This window comes from Oryctolagus cuniculus, chromosome 4, assembly GCF_051225735.1.
Source record: "Oryctolagus cuniculus isolate XC-2025 breed Fujian yellow rabbit chromosome 4, ASM5122573v1, whole genome shotgun sequence".
Taxonomy (NCBI): Eukaryota; Metazoa; Chordata; class Mammalia; order Lagomorpha; family Leporidae; genus Oryctolagus; species Oryctolagus cuniculus.
In genome coordinates, this window is record NC_142870.1 from 133,150,994 (window position 1) to 133,172,593 (window position 21,600).

The window sequence follows — 21,600 nt, forward strand, 5'->3', positions numbered from 1 at the left end:
AGTCCTATTGGTCCTTCTTATTCTGCTGGGTTTGTTCACTGGGCTCACTGACCTCAAGAATTCCTTGTTATGTACAATCCAAAGATTGCTCTACTTTCTACTACCTGATATCTCTGCCTCCTTCAAATACTCTCACTTTTACCCCATCAGCTTACATTGCATAGTCAATTAATTTAATCTCTACATAGCATATACACTCAACTTGCTCCTTTCTCTTTCAGCAATAATTCTCTCTTTTTCATAGAGATCAGTAAAAAATTCACAAAAATTGATAAATTATACTTTTATTATGTTAGCTAATGTCAAACACCTAATGAGAAAAGTATAGTGTGCTTTGAATTTTATCTATCTTTCTTATAGATGGGTGATGTCTTAGAGAAAGCTTGAAACTATGCAAATATTTGGGTGGAGAGTTTTCCAATCAAAAGTAACAGGGGCAAAGATCTGGAGAATGGCCTTTCTCCTTTCCTCCGCCATCGTGGTGGGTGTCCCTGATTCTTCCTCGCCATGTCTTCTCACAAGACCTTCAGAATCAAGAGGTTCCTGGCCAAAAAACAAAAACAAAACCGCCCATTCCGCAATGGATTCGGATGAAAACTGGTAATAAAATCAGGTATAACTCCAAGAGGAGACATTTGAGAAGAACCAAGCTGGGTCTATAAGGAATTGCACTTGAATGGCGTGCTCATTTCTTCTGTCACAATGTCACAATGTCACTATCACCACATCAAGCTGAAGATGTCACCATCATCTGGACAGCTGGACATGTTTGATTAGGGCTGTGACCAGTGGGCTGGTTCAGTAATAAATATGTGAGCCCTTTTGAACTGCTGTTGTATTCTGGTTTGTGAAGTGCCTAGCTGCCTCTTAATGGTCCTTTAGAACATTCTGCAATGATAGAAATGTTCTCTGGCTCCAAGTACTTGACGTGTTTAGTGTGAAGGACTTGAGGGGTGGGGCGGGTATTGAATTGTAGTTAGATTTTTAGTAGGCAGGAATTTTCTAAGCTAGAAGTTGGCAGAGCAATCTGTTGCCTGTTTGTATATGACCTGGTCACCTATTTATTTACATCCTATTATCTATGACTGTTTTTAACCCTGATGCACAGATGCTGTGTGGCCTACAATACCTCAAATATTTGTTGCTTGGCTCATTTCAGAAAAAGCCAACCCCTGATCCTGAATTCCGTACAGTTCACTTTTGCCTTAAAGATTGAGGTGGTCTGTGTTTGGCGTTGTGGCTGTGTGTCTGTGGGGTGCCTGTGTTCCACAGCAGGAGCACCTAGGTTTAAATCCCGGTTCTGCTTCCAGCTTCCTAGTGCACACCATGGCAAGCAGTAGGTGGTGACTAAAGTGCTTAGGTCCCTACCAGCCAAATGGGAGACCTGGATTGAGTTCTTGGCTCTTGCCATTTGGGGGACTAAACCATTGGATGGGAAATGGCTATCTTTTTTAAGAACAGATGGAAATTAATTGTTGGCATTGTAGCAATTGGTTAATGGCAACAGTGACTACTAAACACCTGCATCTGGGTTAATGAGCATGTTAGAAAAAAATTTAATGCATTAGAGTAATATTTTTATTTTTTTTTTTTACTTTAAAGAGTTAGGTCTTACATCCACTGGTTCACTCCCCAATTGGCCATAATGGTTGGAGCTACGGAGATAAGGAGAGAGAAGTTTATTCCAGGTCTCTGGATCAGAAGCAGAGCAGCAGGGACTTGAATCTGCATCCATATGGAATGCCAGTACTGCAGGCGGCAGCTAAGATTTATTTTGAGACACATAGGGAGGGAGAGAGAGCTTCCATTTGCTAGTTGTGTCCCCAAATGGCTTGCAACAGCCAGAACTGGGCTAGTCAGGAATCAAGAGCTTACAGATCTCCCACGTGAGTGCAGGGGCCCAAGTATGTGGGCCATCTTCCACTGCTTTCCCAGGTGCATTAGTAGGGAGTTGGATAGGAAGTGGAATAGTCAGGACTCAAACTGGCACATATATTATATTGGCATTGCAGGTGGCAGCTTTACCCACTACAGCACAGCAGCAGTACCCAGAGTATATATTTTTTTAATTCGTTTTTTTAGGGTTCATAAAGTTTGTCGAAAAAATTCTAAAAATATAAAAAAAAGGATCTGGAGGATGCAGTGAATCTGGCATGTTCAAGGAACATGAAGAACAGCAGAGGGACCGGAACAGAGTGATGCTCTGTGAGCAAGGATTGGGGCGATAGCTTAAGGGCTTCTCAGAGAAGTTCAAGTTGTCTGATATCCAGGGCCTAAATCTACCACCTGAACTCTTAACCTCCCTTAACACATCGGCATATTTTCTTCTAGGTCCCTTTGTTATGTAAATTTTTATATAGTTGGAATTATATCACCTATGTTATTTTCTTGCCTTGAGCCTTTTATATTAAGCATGAACAGTTTCAGTGACACACACTTTTCAACTTAGTTTAAATTACTGCACAATATTTTATCATATATATGTGTGTATATATATATATACAGTGTCATTACTACATATTAGTCTTTGAGGTTACTTGCAGACATAAAGAAGGAGCCACACACTAATGATACTTCAAGTTGGCACCTGCTTATTATGACGGTTTCCTTACTTCGTGGAAGAGTTTTGCCTTGTTGCAATGACTGTGCAAAACTTCTCTGCTTCTTTTGTTTTTAATCTACACCAAAATTCATATCTTGATAAGATTCCTGTTTCCTGGGACTAAAATCTTAGCAGGCTTCAACAATAATCTCTCAGAAAAACAAAGAAACACAAAACAAAAAAGTCACTACATTATCCACAAGTATTTCTTAAAGGTAAAATAGATTTTTATTGCTATATATTAATACTCCAGAAGTCTATGGTTGAAAATATTATCAAGACATAGCCAATTTTTAACATTTCAATTATCAAATATCAGTATATGACATTTGGAATATAGCAGAGACAAATGCATAGATTTTATAAATTACAAATAATTGAACTCATCTAAACTGCGGGTGACGTATGTTATATTAAATACCTTATTAACTTATATGCTTCAATAATCATAAAATGAATACACATGTCATCCACTGTTCTTTATACCATGTAATAGGAATATGGCTGGAAGAACCTTGAATAATAGGAAAGCCAGAGAGGCATAGAATGAAGATGGATAGGAAACACACTAAGCATATGTTTGTGTTCTCCTTTCAGGAGAATTGTAGAGATTATCTCCATATCGGCTGCAGGAGATAGAAGAAATGGTAATCTATACTTAAGTAGTTAGAAGACACTGTTAAAAAGTAGTTAGAAAACAGCACAAACTCGTCAAGAACACCAGATACTGGCTTTCCATCATAAAGACCCTTCCAGGCCAAAATGTTCCATGCACTGCTTTATTGAATTAAGATTTAGGAACATGTATCTTTATCCCAAAATGACCAAATGATCTGTCTCATCAGTTCAACCTTTATTAAATATTGACAACCAATCTAGTGTGATGCTAAAAGCATCTTTCTGGTTTCTAAGAATCTTAGTGCTTTTGCAAGGTAAAACAGTAACTGTTGGTTGATTTCTAAATGGCTATAAATATTAATGCTGTACTTGCCATTATTTAAATAGCATAACGAAGACAGCTGGAGCTTTCCTAGCTATCACTTGCCTCCTGCATCTTTATTATTATTGTTGTATATAAGAGATATGCCTGTGTGTATGCCTGTGTCCATGTGGTGCATGTGTGTATGTGTGGTATTTGAAAAAGTGCAATACTGTGAATATAGTTTTGGTTCACTACTAACTTCTATTCAGAAAATGAAACCACATAGAGAAGAAACATTTTACACTGAAGCTCAGACAAATTACCATTTTGTCTTTCAAGCTTATAGAAAAGTTTCCTCCCTAAATCTTCCCCAACATATCCGCATTATGGTTTCTGGTGGAGTCGCCTAATCACTCAGTGGGAAAGATGTGTTAATGGAAGTCAGAAGAATAGACTAATGGAAGAATAGACTAATGGAAGCTTTTTAAGAATTCCAAGTACTCTTCATATTAGAACCTTTGTCATAAAGGTGACAATATTAACAATAATAATAATCCTCCTTAACAAAAGATAATGTCGGATCTGGCTCTGTGAGAGCCACTGCTTCCACTGCACTCTCTCTATGGATGCCTTGATTTCCATTTCTAGTCTTGAGTACATATTGTTCAATTCAATAACCTAAATTTTCCCTGGTAAAACAGAACGTCAGAGTGAATTCAGTAATTAGCTTCCCTGTTAGGGGGCTCATTTAATTTCAAAGCTAATGCTAACCATGCTTCCGTTTCTAATTAATCCAAATATAGAAATGCTGTAGTAACCAGACAACATGTTCTTTGAGGAGCTGAAACTATGACATTGTCATGGCATCAGCAAACTTTCATCAGAGATATGATTATAGCACAGAACTTAGAACAAATGGAATCTTTTCTCATCTCTTTTCCTCTATATTTTTATTTTGTGATTTTAAAGCAATAGAGAATACACAATTTCTAACAATTTAATTTTTTGACAATATTTTTAAGCATTTGCAAATAAGATCAGTGAAATAAGCCAGTCTCAAAAAGACAGATATCATATGTTTTCCCTGATCAGCAGTAACTAATAGAGTACTTAAATATAATGTATTGGAGTAAAATGGACATTTCTGAGATTTAATGATTGTTTACAGCATTGTCTGTTTCGTTGAGGAACAGTGTATTTTTTCTTTATACTTTTTGTTCTTGAATTCTTTTACTTAGTGTAGGGTTAGCTTTATGATTATTAAGTAAACTGAAAATAGGTCTTTGTAAACATTAAGAGTGGGTATGGGAGAAGGAGGAGGAAGAAGTGTTGGAACATTGGTGGGAGGGAGGGTAGGGTGGAAAATATCACTATGTTCCTAAATTTGTATATATGAAAAATATGAAACTTATACAGCTTAAATAAAATTTTTTAAAAATCAGTATTTCATGTGATTAAAAATAGAGTATATGTTGGGATTATTTGACATCAATTCCCAGAAATTTGAATTAGTTATGGAAAAGTTCCTTGAATAATATTGGAAATATTACTTATTGTCTACGGCCATACCACCCTGAACTCGCCCAATCTCGTCTGTCTCGGAAGGAAATATTACTTATTTATTACTTATTGGCTTACTTACTGGCTTTGAGTAGTAGTTTCCATGTTGTTATCAGATTTGGTATATTGTTACATAAACTTTAAAATGTTTGCAGAAAATGAAATTTAAAAAGTGTTTTGGTACAAAAATTATTCAAATCCATTCATTATTTTTTTCATATAGGCATTTTCATGAACTTTTTGAAAATCCTTTTTTGCATGGACTTAAAAATTTTTGAACTAAAATAAACTTACTTTTACATTTTATTTCCCATGAACTTTTTGAGGTACCATAAGGCATACAGAAATAGATATGAATATATACATGATTAGTATTTTTATATTATGTATGTCTATGTATACACATATTATGCCTGATTATTTCTCCATATGAACAAATCTTGAGTTATGAAATATGGCATTGTTCTGCTCCCTCTCCTGAAGCAAGGAAGATTCTTTTAATGGGTTAATCCTGAATAAGTCACAGTTTTAAATTATGCTGTCGTGGCTTCCCTAGAGCAAGGATGGGAGTCGAGATCTGTCAGTAGGTAAATATATATGCAACTCTATATGCAACCCTACATGTTACCCTACATGCAACCCTATATGTTATATTCTATTTGTTCTTACTTATATGGGAAGTAGCATTAACTAAAGAAATGATTAATTAACTGATTAATTAGTTGAAGGAGAGTCAAAGTCATTGAAACCATTTGGAGTTCAACCTGAGAGATTTTTTCTGGAAAATTCTGATCAATTCACAAAAATGACAATAGGCTTGAGACACCCCAAAGAAAAGCATAAGAAATATCTGATCAAAAGGAATCACAAACAGAGAAAATGAAAAGAAGCAATCAGTGAGAGATGCAGGGCCTACTGACATCAGAAAGAGTACTGTTGAGCACAATGAGATGAATTGGTTCCTCCCAGAGTGGTTGGAATTATGATTAGGATGGCTTCCCAAGAATGATTTTTAAATGGTTAGATGAGGTTTTCAAGTGTGAATTATACATTAACAGTTTTTAAAACCTTCAAAAAAATTGGTCAAACTGTAACAATGTTTGACCTCTGATTCCTAGAGCCAAGTCAAAGGCATTGCTGTTTCATAAGAACAGAGCACCACCTTGTGTTGGGAAGTTATTACACCTCCCTGGGACACCTAAGGGAGGCCCTTGCCTTAGGATTCAGGAGAGGTTGTCAAGGCAAGACTGATAGCTTCTGAGTCGTTTTAAACACCTAGCTTTTGAATTGACTATGTTTATGTTCCAGCAAAGATAGAGAAAATCACATAGAGATGAAGAATCACACAGAACAAAAGCCAATTTTTGTAGTCTTTCCTAGAAATGCTTTTTAGAAATAATTCTGTAAGCCGAATTCGAAGCTTTGATCCTATTTTACATGTAACACACAATACTCATTGTTTCTAAACTTGAACTAGTTTAAGTATCAAATATCAATGAAGAAATTTTAAGATTAGAATAATGTAGAACTGCATTATTTCCAGAAAGTGTTCAACAAATATGAATTATTTAAACCACCAGATATCAATAATCTTAAAATGAAAACAAGATCACCTTAAGGATTCCTACTAAAAACATATGAACATTTGTAAAGAAGAAACAGTAGTCAAATAACATTTCAAACCTTTTTCTTAGAATCAAGATTCACAATATTTTGATACATAAATTTAGACATTTAAAGCCCTTAAACTGATGCATATGTAATTTACCTAATTTCTCAAAAACAAACAACAATGTTAACATACGCTCTTCTGTGGTCACAAGTATTCTTGTGGAAATTGGTTTTATAAAGTTAAACTGTATTGTATTAAAGTGATTTTGCTCAGATCTCATCCCCTCCAGCATATCTTTAGTTCTTTGGCTATAGGTACCTGCTCTCAACCCCTTCCTATAATCACAAGCTGTCTAGATCTTCTCTGGTCCTCCAGGGCTTCCTGCAGTGATAGAAATGTCTTCTGCACTGTCCAAAGTGATAGTCACTAGCCATGTGTGCCTACCACAGAACTGAAATGTGGCTGTGCGACTGAGGGGCTGGATTTCAGTTTTAATTGATATCAACTTAAATACAAATTCTCAGTGTGACTAATGAGTCCTGTAAGGACAAAGCGGGTTCTCAAAAATGTCTTAAATATCTGTTGAATAAATAAATGAGAAGCTTCTTGAATATGAAATGTTAGATGATTTCTAATTTTTTTAGTGCAGGAAATAATTACAATTTTCAGTTTCACAGTTTTTGCCTTATTTCACAGAAACCTTGTGACCTCAGTAACTTATCCATAGGAAATTTTTATAATTCAGTTACCAAACTAATTTTGATTTCCTCCTATACTCAGCTTTGTACTATATTCTCATTGTATTTTTAAAAATCAGCAAAATCATTATTGAGGTTTATCCTGGATAAATTCTGAAAAACAAAAAATAACATGATTATTTATTCTACTAAAACAACATAAGAAAGTGATCAAGTAGGTATATAAGTAGACTCCATTTTACCAGTGAAGAACTGAATATCAAGGAAAATAAATGGTTTCACCATGGAAATTTGACTTCAAAGCTTATTTTTTTTTTTAGATTGTGTCAACATAGTAGAGAAAGTGGGAGTGGATTGCAAACTCGGCTTCCAAAAACGTGTTGAATTCAAGCAAATGGAGGACAGGAGTTGGCAATAGAAACTCGGTGTGGAAAAATGAGCATGGCAGATGAAAAGGACTACCTCGTGATCCAGAGGTTCGTGTTGTAAACTGAAGCAGTGCTTCAGGCTACAAGTAGATGGTCCTGGAAGCCATCTACACCACAAAGCCACGTATTTTTCAGATAGATTTCAGACTAGGGTAACTGCTTATTTCAATGACATTTTAGAAAGATTAATAGACAAGAGTGGATGAGAGGGAGAAAAACTAATTGCAATCAGAAGGGTAACTTGTTTAGACAAATTTATAGAGAAAATACTGAATACAGGATTTAAACAAGAAACCTCTTTCTAGTGTTCTAATCTCTGTGATTCTGGATTATATAGTGTGTATTTATTGTCTCTGTTTATGCATCCCTGCGCTCGCCTCAGCCAATTCAGTGTGTCTTCCATAACTACCATTTCCGAATTAGTGTTCAAAATTAGCATTATTTGCAAGGGCCATTTGTTTACTTGTCTATTATAGGTCTTCTCCATCAGAATATTTGTACTATGAAGAAAGAAAATATATCCTGTTCATCCCTGTATTCCTTGAATCTTGACTATATCCCTTGAATATATCCTGGCACATAGTAGGTGCCCTAGGAATGTGTTTTTGAATTTGTATTGGCTTTTCTTTATGCATTTGTAATATTCCAGGTTTAGTATGTGGACATATTTGCATGACAGGATTGCAAATAAATATTTTGCAATGTGTTTCAAAAGTACTCATGGGAAAATCACATACTGGAATGTAACTAAGTTTAAAATCATGGTGTCCTAATTCCAATTACTCAGAGACAGATTAGTTTGTGAATTGACTGCAGACCCCCTGCTTCTCTTTCATATAACTGCTGCCAACTTTTGGCTAATTCTGTGCTCATTAACACTTCCTCTAGAGCCTGGGCGAGGCAAGGGTGTGACCTTTGAGTCTGTCCATTTTACTGCTTTTTAATAATTTTGGGAATAATTTGGTGGGATAAAAATGGGAATTTGTGGCAAAGATGAATATTTTATATTATGTGCAGATTTTGCTATTTCTTCTATATTAACAGCTGACCTGTTTGAGAAGTAAATATTTAATGAGAAAATAATAAACATAATATAGTCTCTGATCATTTGCTGACACATCCATACGTATGGATTATATTTGGATTAGATCTTTGAGTCCAAAGGTTAAATTCAACACAATTGTCATGTCAAAGTTATTCAATATGATACTCTGTATCTTTTTGTGTCTCCTGGTGTTCAGAGTCCATCTATATGATTTCATATATAAATATTTGTTTTAATTAAGAAGATTCACACATATCTTAAGGAAAACCACACATCATAATTTAATAACTGAATTTGACCACAAACTCATTTACAAGTACTAAATACACCAAGTTGAGTGACGAATTCTAATTAATTATAATGTGGAAATATAAATATCAATAAATGAGTTCAAAATTACAGCTTTAAATATAAAGAAATGGGCTGGCGCTGGTACTACAGGCATAGCGGGTAAACCACCGCCTGTAGTACCAGCATCCCATATGGGTGCCAGTTAGAGTCTTGGCTGCTCCACTTCCAATCCAGCTCTCTGCTGTGGCCTGGGAAAGCAGTAGAAGATGGCCCAAAGCCATGGGCCCCTGCACCCACGTGGGGGACCTGGAGGAAGCTTCTGGCTCCTGGCTTCAGATCAGCACAAGTTCGGCTGTTGCAGCTATTTGGGGAATGAACCAGTGGATGGAGGACCTCTTTCTCTCTGCCTCCCCTTCTCTCTGTGTAACTCTGACTTTCAAGTAAATAAATGAATCTTTAAAAAATATATAAAGAAATGGTATAAGAAAGAAAATAAATTACAGCTGTAAAAATTTATCAAGATAAATTGAGATGTCAGTCAGGGACAGAGTATTCAAAAATATTGCATAATTAGTGGTAGGACTCACGGGACTTAAAATATTCCTAGTAGTTGCATTTCCTAAATAAATGTAGTAAAAATGCTCAATTACATAGAACAATCCAATTTTTTTGACAGAATCTCTCCATTATAAAGTGCAACCCACTACTGCAGTACACAGAATAAGTTTGGATTTGCTCCATGAAGTATCCATTATTTTAATTAGCACTGGTGTTCAAGTGATAAATAGAGGTCAAGGATTGTATAGGTGCAGACACCAAACTGGAATCGCATTTTTATCTTTTGGGAAAGCATACATAGATGAAAAAATTTAATAAATCTTGCTTTTGTTTTTGAAAAAATTAACTCCAGTAGGTTTAGGCTCAAAGCTGTATGTACAGCAAAATAAAATAGATAAAAATATAGAATGTGACTTAATTGGATTGAAAAATTGTAGAATATTTACAAAGAATTTTTATTATTTCTGATTTCTGGGTGTCATCTGAGTTATATTTAACACACTGCACTTAATTGTATTTTCAATATGCTTTTAAGAATTACTAAATAGAGTCAGTAGATTTCTTAATCAGTTTACAGTCTCTTCAAAGTTTATATTAAACAAGTGAGATACAGCTAGGTAATATACAACTAAGTTGAGAAATATTGACGTTCCTTATTTTAAGCACATCTGTCCCGCTGCACTTCTCTCAGCTACTTACCCATGTAGTATCATCACAATTTCTATCTATATGAAAAGTTTTAGTTCAATGTGTTATTTATTTTAGAAATAACTTTGACCATTCCAAAGCTTGTTAGAGAAGTATTTATATGCCAATGGCTTATTAATGTACTTCAAAAATTTTGTTTTATAAAATTATTTATTTTCAGTGACAGTGGTAGATACCACTGGTATTTGCTACTCACCATTACCAGTTGTTTATGTTTGGCATCTGTTCTGATAAGACCATTCCAAAGACATGCTAGTTGTTAAATATTTGAATATCATCCTAGCTGTAAATAGAATTTTACTGGCATATGTGCAGAAAACGGGAATTTTTGCCAATTAGAAAGCAAGAATTTCCCTTAAATCAATGCTTTAGAAAATAAGCATGTTGTTTGCATTTTCTTGAAAGTTCACTTAAAAGTGATTGATCGTCACAATTAGGTAGTACTGTGATTGACAGAAGGAAACACATTCATTCCAAAGGCGCGATTTTCTTATAATGCAGTATAATCTAATAATCTCGAATATAATATGATAATGCAATAATTTTACCTTTGTAGAGATTAAGCACAGCACACTCTTTTACAGGCCTCATAGGCCTCCACAGGGACTGTCAGCTGTTCATAAAGCCACCTGTGTGGAATGGGGAAACTGTCAGGTGACAGGCGCTCTGCTTGCTCCACTTTTGCAGAGCTGTGCCACCCTCCTGAGAACGCCTCCCACCAGCACTGGCACTCTGGACTCCCTGTCTGGCTGTCACAGAATACAGGAGTAATGCCACTTCAGCACATACTCCGTCATTTTTTATTTAAGCTTTATTTATTTATTTGACAGGCAGAGTTATGGACAGAAAGAGGGAGAGAAAAAGAGAAAGATCTTCCACCTGCTGGTTCACTCCCCAGCTGGCTGCAAAGGCCAGAGCTGGACTGATCGGAAGCCAGGAGCCAGAGTTTCTTCTGGGTCTCTCATGCGGGTGCAGCGGTCCAAGCACTTGGGCCATCTTCCACTGATTTCCTAGGCCATAGGAGAGAGCTGGATCAGAAGGGGAGCAGCTGAGACACTCACTGGTGCCTAAATGGGATGCCAGGACTGCAGGCAGAGGCTTAGCCTACTACACCAGAGCACCCGCCTGCCTTGACTCAGTCATTTATATGCTGCTGTGTGAAACCCAGATCTGTTCTCCAGGACCTGCATCAAAGGACTCTGCCTTCAGCCCTCTATAAAATCCTCCAGAATTTGGATAACAGATTTTACTGTTGAGCTTGGATTGTCTATTTGATGATGTAAATCGTTGAACACGTAATTTGTCCATTACTCAGTTACCTGTTTTTCACAGCTTGAAAGAACTGCAAGCTACCAAGCTCTCCTCGGTTCTGCCCTGCACAAGACAATGTAGGAGGGTTGTTCTCATGAATCCTCTTGCTTACTGGCTGGCGCCCCGGCTCAACAGGCTAATCCTCCACCTACGGCACCAGCACCCTGGGTTCTAGTCCCGATCGGGCCGCTGGACTCTGTCCCGGTTGTTCCTCTTCCAGTCTAGCTTTCTGCTGTGGCCCGGGAGGGCAGTGGAGGATGGCCCAGATCCTTGGGCCCTACACCTGCATGGGAGACCAGGAGAAGCATCTGGTTCCTGGTTTCGGATCAGCGTGGTGCGCCGGCCACAGTGCTCCGGCTGCAGCGGTCATTGGGGGGCGAACCAATGGAAAAGGAAGAATTTTCTCTCTGTCTCTCTCACTGTCCACTCTGCCTGTAAAAAAAAATATCCTCTTGCTAGACAGAGGCCACACAGTATTCTTTGAGAACACAAGTTTTTGTTCAGTTCAGAGTAGCTTAGATTTAGAGCTGGATGAACTTCTTATTTGGGACATGGAATATGGTGATGGCAGAGGTTCTCCTAGGTCCCGAGCTCTGTGGATCACACTCTTCTGGGTTCTGAAAGTTGGGAGACAGGATGAAATGAGACCTTGTGCTGTCACTTTTTTTTTTTTTTATTTTTTTTTTTATTTTTTTTATTTTTTTTTATTTTTGACAGGCAGAGTGGACAGTGAGAGAGAGAGACAGAGAGAGAAAGGTCTTCCTTTTGCCGTTGGTTCACCCTCCAATGGCCGCCGCTGCAGCCGGCGCACCGTGCTGATCCGATGGCAGGAGCCAGGAGCCAGGTGCTTTTCCTGGTCTCCCATGGGGTGCAGGGCCCAAGCACCTGGGCCATCCTCCACTGCACTCCCTGGCCATAGCAGAGAGCTGGCCTGGAAGAGGGGCAACCGGGACAGAATCCGGCGCCCCGACTGGGACTAGAACCCGGTGTGCCGGCGCCGCAAGGTGGAGGATTAGCCTATTGAGCCACGGCGCCGGCCCTGTGCTGTCACTTTGAAAAGCTTTCAAACCCAACCTAGAAAAGACACCAAAGTAGATCTGTACATAAGCATGTAGACACATATAACCTCATAGCTACTTAAAATAGCATTCACTGGTACTTACAAAGCATTGCCTTCCAGAGTGGGGCCATTTATTTTTGGTTAGAACAAAATAGCCTCCACACAGCCATTAACTTCTATCTGCTTTCTGCTTCTCTTGAAGTTGGGACAGAATAAGGACCAATAGGCTTTCCCAGAGTACTGAGACAAAACAAGGTTGAAATGCATCCAGATTTTCATAAATATGCAGCATTTAGTAACCCCAATTCAGTACAAATATTAGCCTAATATGCTAAATATCTGCCATCTCTTCAGAGCACAAATGTCCTTTGCACATATAATTAGAAGGCAGAAATGTTAGCTATTTGCCCCCTTATCTGGCATATGCAGGGAAAGATTTATAGCTGCAAAATGGGAAACAATTTTTTCCCCCAAATTTAGTCCAAGTTGTGAGGGATTTGTGTGAAGGCTTTCAAACAGAATTCATGGCACTTTATATATGTCTTTTGAGTTTTTGTTGTTTTAATTAGAAAGCAGTGCCTGGTTGGGGAAGTAAACCAGGAACAAGCTTTCTGTTGACTCCCAAATGTGATTAATTCAGCTGTCACCTTTCTACATTGCTTTCTTAAGCATTTATACATTGTGTGTATATATATATATATATCTGGTACATATGTCTTTTTTTCTTTTGTTAGACAGATACATGATCCTAAAACAGGAATTAGGGTAAAACTGACTTTTATACTTATTACCTAGAAATCTGACTTTCTTTCAGAAAACGATGTGATATTCCATAGGGTGGACATTCTGAAATTTATTCGACCATCTTCTAATAAATGGGCCCACAGTGTTGTTATTTTACAGTAGGGAGTTTATGGCACTCAGGCAAGGCTGCAGGAACTACCTGTCTCCCTACACTACACTGTGGCGGCACTTTTATTCTCTAGTAGAGAGATACTTGAGTCAATGACTCTGTGTATGTGTCTTGTTCTTATTTATAATGCTAGATTTATTTTATTTTATTTTTTTTGACAGGCAGAGTGGACAGTGAGAGAGAGAGAGAGAGACAGAGAGAAAGGTCTTCCTTTGCCGTTGGTTCACCCTCCAATGGCCGCCGTGGCCTGTGCGCTGAGGCCAGTGCACCACGCTGATCTGAAGCCAGGAGCCAGGTGCTTCTCCTGGTCTCCCAAGGGGTGCAGAGCCCAAGCACTTGGGCCATCCTCTGCTGCAATCCTGGGCCACAGCAGAGAGCTGGCCTGAAAGAGGGGCAACCGGGACAGAATCCGGTGCCCCGACCGGGGCTAGAACCCAGTGTGCCGGTGCCGCAGGTGGAAGATTAGCCTATTGAGCCACGGTGCCGGCCCATGCTAGATTATTTTATAAAAAGTTTTTATCAGTTCGTACTCCTACTTCTAATACTAATACTGGATATCGTAGTTTCTTTAATTATTTATCACTTAAATAGATGAACAAAAATGGTATGTTGTGTTGTTTAAATCTGTGTGTTTCTGACTACCATCAAAATCAAGACTTATTTTATGCTTATTGTTCACATGCATTTCCTCTTCTGTGAATCATTTCCTTATCAATTTATAAGTTTTTTATCTTTCTGAATATTAACACCTTATATGAACTGCAGATTATTTTATTTATGGCATTTATTGTGGTATGTATTTTTTAATTCTTAGGTAGTCATGCATGTTTATCTTTCCTATTATTAGTTTTTATAATTTGATATTCATTTTATTAAGTTTATACATTTGCTTTAGGAAGGTTTTCTTCATTCTAACTTCAAATAAGCATTTCTTGATATTTTTCTGACCTTTTCTCTAAAATTTAAAACTTCATTTTATTTAGAGTTTAGTTCTTAATTGTTTCAGATATAGAATCCTACCTTTTTATTTTATATAGACAATTCATAAACACTTATGAAATAAAATACCATTTATGTTTTCTACTATTTTCCTAAATATAATTTTCTAGTTAGGGTATTTTTTTTTAGAAAGATTCATTAATTTATTTGAAAGGTAGAGTTACGGAGAGAGGGAGAGGCAGAGAAAGAGATCTTCCATCTGCTGGTTCATTCCCTAAGTGGTCAAAACAGCCAGGACTGAGTCAGGCTGAAGCCAGGAACTATATCTGGGTCTCCCATGTGGGTGGCAGGAGCCCATGCACTTGTGCCATCTTTCATTGCCTTTCCCAGGCTGTTAGCAGGGAGCTGGATTAGAAGTAGAGCAGCCAGACTCTAACTGGTACCCATATGGGATGTAAGTCTTGCAGCAGGCAGCTTTACTCACTATGCTACAATACCAACCCCCGGAAATTCTTTATTCTTTTGATCCAGGGATTATCTTTCTATTTTGGTGCTCGTAGCTATTGTTTTATTTCTATAGTTTCATAGTATGTTTGGTATTTGATAAAGTGTTTCTAACTCCCACCTTGCAAAATTCATATTCAAAAATTTTCTTTCATGTGTCTTTACTTTGTTCCTCTATGTGAATTTTAGTCTAATTCTGTCGACTCAGTGTATCTTTGTTTGTAATTGTTACATATATCTATCATTTTAAAATGTAAAGTCTTCTCAGTAAGAAGCATGGTTATTCACTTTAATAAAACTTTGTAGCTCTTTTTCCATAGATCTTCTATTGTACTTTTATAGAATTTTCCCTGGAGTTTTTGGTATTCTTGTTTGATTACATAAATAGATTTTTTTCCTTCTGTTTCTGAAGTTTGATGTTTTAAGCAGGAGGCACATATCATTTTAGCAGAATTACAGTGTCTTGCATGAGTATGTCATTTCCTTCCATCTTGAAAAAGTGTTGAATGATTTGCATTTAAACCTTAGGAAAAATAAAAACCAAGAAACACTCCAAATCAGGTATACATACATCCTTTTACAAAGACAAATATTGTCTTAACATTTTTTAAAAACATTTATTTATTTATTTGAAAGGCAGATTACAGAGAAACAAAGGCAGAGAGAGAAGCCTTCCATTTGCTGGTTCACTCCCCAAATGGCTACAATGGCCAGGACTGAGCCGGGCCAAAGCCAGGAGCCAGGAACTCCCTCCAAGTCCTCCACACAGATGCAGGGGCCCAAGCACTTGGGCCATAACCACTGCTTTCCCAGGAACATTAGCAAGGAGCTTGATTGTAGGTGAAGTAGCCGGGGTTCCAAAGGATACCCATGTGGAATGCTGGCACTGCAGATGGCGGCTTAACCTGCTATACCACAGCACTGGCCACAAGACTAGTGTTCATTCTTTATCTGGGTGGCATAGCCAATCAACCAACTACTGGGAGTGGAAGATAGTGAATAAAATATTGTAAGACAAAAGTCAGTAAACCTAGCCAATCAGTTCATTGGACTAAATCCTGGAAGGCAACAAGGAGACAAATACAATCCTCAGAAAACTCCCATCCCTTTCAAGATATCCAATAAGACTTCCATGTAAAAATATTAGTAAAAAATAAGTAAATATTTATTTTCATATTCCCTGTGTAAGAGCTAAAAGAACTTAAACTATCATTTCATATGCTTTTCCTTAGTAAGTTTTGATCAGAATATTAATTAATAAAATTAAATTGGATTTATTTGTTGAGTAATGAAACTCAAACTATAAAGAGTAAGATGCTTTTAAAAATAGAAAATTTATTATTTTATGCTATTTAGTTAAAATGGACTTTTCATACAATTTACATGTTTATATATATTTATATAATATATATTTAAATATAGCTTACAATGATGAAATTAATATGTATATTTTCATGCTGTTTTGAATTACACTATCTTCTTTCCTAACCAGAAAACATGAATGTCATAAATTTTTTTTTTATCTTTTATTTAATGAATATAAATTTCCAAAGTACGACTCATGGGTTACAATGGCTTTCCCCCCCATACCGTCCCTCCCACCCACAACCCTCCCCTTTCCCACTCCCTCTCCCCTTCCATTCACATCAAGATTCATTTTCGATTATCTTAATATACAGAAGATCAGCTTAGTATACCTTAAGTAAGGATTTCAACAGTTTGTTCCCACACAGAAACATAAAGTGAAAAATAATAGATGATTTTTTTTAAATGATGATGAAATCAGATCAGACCTATTGTCATGTTTAATCCCAGTGAGAGTCAAGTTGGGAATTGATAATTTCTTTTTTTTTTTTTTTTTTTTTTTTACAGAAGATCAGTTTAGTGTACATTAAGTAAAGATTTCAATCGTTTGCACCCCCATAGAAACACAAAGTGAAATACACTGTTTGAGTACTCGTTATAGCATTAAGCCTCAGTGTACAGCACATTAAGGACAGAGATCCTACATGAGGAGTAAGTGCACAGTGACTCCTGTTGTTGACTTTACAAATTGACACTCCTGTTTATGGCATCAATAATCTCCCTATGCACCAGTCATGAGTTTCCAAGGCTATGGAAGCCCCTTGAGTTCTCCGACTCTTATCTTGTTTAGACAAGGTCATAGTCAAAGTGGAGGTTCTCTCCTCCCTTCAGAGAAAGGCACCTCCCTCTTTGAAGACCTGTTCTTTCCACTGGGATCTCACTCACAGAGATCTTTTTGCCAGAGTGTCTTGGCTTTCCATGCCTGAAATACTCTCATGGGCTTTTCAGCCAGATCCGAGTGCCTTTAGGGCTGATTCTGAGGCCAGAGTGCTATTTAGGACATCCACCATTCTATGAGTCTGCTGAGTATCTCACTTCCCATGTTGGATCACTCTCCCCTTTATTTATTCTATCGGTTAGTGTTAGCAGATACTAGACTTGTTTATGTGCTCCCTTTGACTCTTAGTCCTTTCATTATGATCAATTGTGAACTGAAATTGATCACTTGGAATAGTGAGATGGCATTGGCACATGCCACCTTGATGGGATTGAATTGGAGTCCCCTGGTATGTTTCCAACTCTACCAATTGGGGCAAGTCAGCCCGAGCATGCCCCAAATTATACATCTCTTCCCTCTCTTATTCCCACTTTTATGTTTAACAGGGATCACATTTCAGTTAATTTTCAACACTTAAGAATAACTGTGTGATAATTACAGAATGAAACCAGTCATATTAAGTAGAACAGACAAAAAAAAAATACTATGAGGGATAATATATTAAGTTGTCCATTAGCAGTCAGGGCTATGCTGATCAAGTCACCATTTCCCATAGTGTCCATTTCACTTCAGGAGGTTTCCTTTTTGGTGTTCAGTCAGTTGTCACCGATCAGGGAGAACATATGGTATTTGTCCCTTTGGGACTGGCTTACTTCACTCAGCATGATGTGTTCCAGATTCCTCCATTTTGTTGCAAATGACTGGATTTCGTTGTTTCTTACTGCGGTATAGTATTCTAAAGAATACATATCCCATAATTTCTTTATCCAGTCAACCATTGATGGGCATTTAGGTTGGTTCCAGGTCTTGGCTATTGTGAATTGTGCTGCAATAAACATTAGGGTTCAGACCGCTTTTTTCTTTATCAATTTAAACTCCTTTGGGTAAATTCCAAGGAGTGGGATGGCTGGGTCGAACGGTAGGGTTATATTCAGGTTTCTGAGGAATCTCCAGACTGATTTCCATAGTGGCTTGACCAGTTTGCATTCCCACCAACAGTGGGTTAGTGTCCCTTTTTCCCCACATCCTCGCCAGCATCTGTTGTTGGTAGATTTCTGTATGTGAGCCATTCTAACCGGGGTGAGGTGAAACCTCATTGTGGTTTTGATTTGCATTTCCCTGATTGCTAGTGACCTTGAACATTTTTTCATGTGCCTGTTGGCCATTTGGATTTCCTCTTTTGAAAAATGTCTATTGAAGTCCTTGGCCCATCTCTTAAGTGGGTTGTTGGTTTTGTTTTTGTGGAGTTTCTTGATCTCTTTGTAGATTCTGGTTATTAACCCTTTATCTGTTGCATAGTTTGCAAATATTTTTTCCCATTCTGTTGGTTGTCTCTTCACTCTCCTGACTGTTTCTTTTGCAGTACAGAAACTTCTCAATTTGATGCAATCCCAATAGTTGATTTTGGCTTTGACTGTCTGTGCCTCCCGGGTCTTTTCCAGAAATTCTTTGCCTGTGCCAATATCTTGAAGGGTTTCTCCAATGTTCTCTAATAACTTAATGGTGTCAGGATGTAGATTTAGGTCTTTAATCCACGTTGAGTGGATTTTTGTGTAAGGTGTAAGGTAGGGGTCTTGCTTCATGCTTCTGCACGTGGAAATCCAGTTTTCCCAGCACCATTTATTGAATAGACTGTCCTTGCTCCAGGAATTAGTTTTAGATCCTTGATCAAATATAAGTTGGCTGTAGATGTTTGGATTGATTTCTGGTGTTTCAATTCTGTTCCATTGGTCTATCCATCTGTTTCTGTACCAGTACCATGCTGTTTTGATTACAACTGCCCTGTAGTATGTCCTGAAGTCTGGTATTGTGATGCCTCCGGCTTTGTTTTTGTTGTACAAGATTGCTTTAGCTATTCGAGGTCTCTTGTGCCTCCATATGAATTTCAGCATCATTTTTTCTAGATCTGCGAAGAATGTCTTTGGTATCTTGATTGGGATTGCATTGAATCTATAAATTGCTTTTGGGAGAATGGACATTTTGATGATGTTGATTCTTCCAATCCATGAGCATGGAAGATTTTTCCATTTCTTGGTATCCTCTTCTATTTCTTTCTTTAAGGTTTTGTAATTTTGTAATTTTCATAAATTTTTGAAAGCATACTTGGAGATTTTAAACTCCAGCCATAGCTTCATAAAACACACACACACACACATTTTCATTTTTTTTTGTTTTAACATAATTTTTGATGGAAGTAGCTCATTTGATTATATACAGTAACATAATACAACACTAACTAACATCTTATGAATTCTTTTTGATAAGCTTGGTCATAAAATGAATATCTATTATCCATATGAGATTTGTCTGTGAGTGAATTCAATAAATGAACTCAACTCAAACTCAAAGTAATTGAACTTCCCTATTTTTTCTAGAAAAGGATTTGTATAAACTAAGTAAGTTTTCTATAGTTACAGTTACTGATGAGTCTCAAAACTGGATTTCCAATCTTGTTCAGGCATTTCTTAGTAACTTTTCTCAAGGACCTATAGTGGAACTTGCCAGCCTTCTACCAGCTCTATCCCCACCACCCATCAGCAGCTCAATCTTGATATTCACTGGATTGAAGCAAACAAATATACAATAGGGGGCAGTGTTTGGGTGAACTCTAATTGCAAACTGGAAAGAAAGCAAGAATCCTGGTCCTAACATTTGGAGGTATAGAATATACGTGGAAGGCTAGATGGCACATGTTGAAAACATTTTGTTGTAGGCAGATGTTAATTTTAAAACATAGTCCCAATTTTTACCGTTCTGCAGTTGTGATGCAGGATCTATGTTTTGTGTCTCACTGGGAATTTTCACATTGAGAATATTTGATCAATGGAGCATGATGAAAGCTGTGCTTGAGCAGTTTCCAGAACTTAATAAGCTGATATTTCTCTTTCTCTTTCTAGGAACTCACCTTCAGAGCCATGAGGCACACAGTAAGGAATCCATGGCTGCCTGCTGTGCAGAAGTGACCCTAGAGGGAGAGGCTGCTTTAAGGACCGCTGAGATCCTTTCAAAATTTATATTTATTAAAAATAAATAATTTGCTTCTAAAAAAGCAATATATATATATATGAAAAACCATAATAAACCATACCTCCTCCATCAAAAAAAAAAAAAAAAAAAGGACAGCTGAGATTCTGAAAGACAACCGACATCAACCATCAGACATGTGCGTGGTGGAGACTTCAGAATGATTCCACTCCCCAGACTTCAAGTCTTTCCAGCTGAGGCTGCAGACTTAGACACTCCACTGTGAAGCACTCTTTCCAGAATCCTGCATTATAAATGCAGCAAGTCTAATGCAATGCTTGTTTTAAGCTTCTTCATTGTAGGGAAATACGTTACACAGAAGGATAGCAACTGCAACAAATATGCCTAAAACATAGTCTCAGTTTCACTCTCTCCTTACAATAAGGTTTAGAGGGGCCTGGTCTATAGGTGGGATGCAGTTTGAAAACAACCTCGGACAGTTCAGATATATCCCCTGGTCCTGAGGTATATTCATCCTGTGTCCCCAATATTGTGAAAATTGATTTATTAATAATACAAATGACCTTCCAAGTTCATATGCTTTGCTTTTTGTGAACTCTGCATGTTGTGCTGCGGGCTACTTCCATCTTTCCTGGAGTTGACCTAAGCTCTTATGTAAGAGGTGTACACCTTATTGATTCTGACTCTTGGCCATGGCATAAAACAAGGCATAATTAATAGTGTTTTATAACCAAGTTTCCTAGACAAGTTTCAAGGCAGTTCGTACCAGCTTGCCAGTATGGGTAATCAATTGCAGCAAGATTGATAGTTTGCACCTCGTTTTGGTGTTATGCCAGTAGATTGTCATTGGGACTGGTAATATAACAATGGTTTGCCTATTTGACCACAGGAACCGCAGAAAACTTGACTGAAACTTAATATGGGGGCTCCTATCTCTGAGGCGTTCCATACATATGTTGGAGGTTTTTTATCCAGAAAGAAAGCACATTCAGTATGGCTCTGCCATGGGTGCACAAGTGGTACTTGTACTGAGCTCCTTACTCTGATACTGACTTTGATCATATGCATACCTTCATTTTAACATTGTTGCTACATTTTATCCTTTTCTTTTGGTAAAATGTATATTTTAAGTGTTGTAATTAAATTCCGTGAGTCCTCTTTA

The 21,600-nt window shown here is 37.4% G+C and overlaps 1 pseudogene; it reads left to right on the plus strand.

Moving 5' to 3' along the window:
* Positions 1-431: 431 nt before the first annotated feature.
* On the plus strand, positions 432-873 carry LOC127482797 (large ribosomal subunit protein eL39 pseudogene; annotated as a pseudogene).
* The last annotated feature ends 20,727 nt before the right edge of the window (positions 874-21,600 follow it).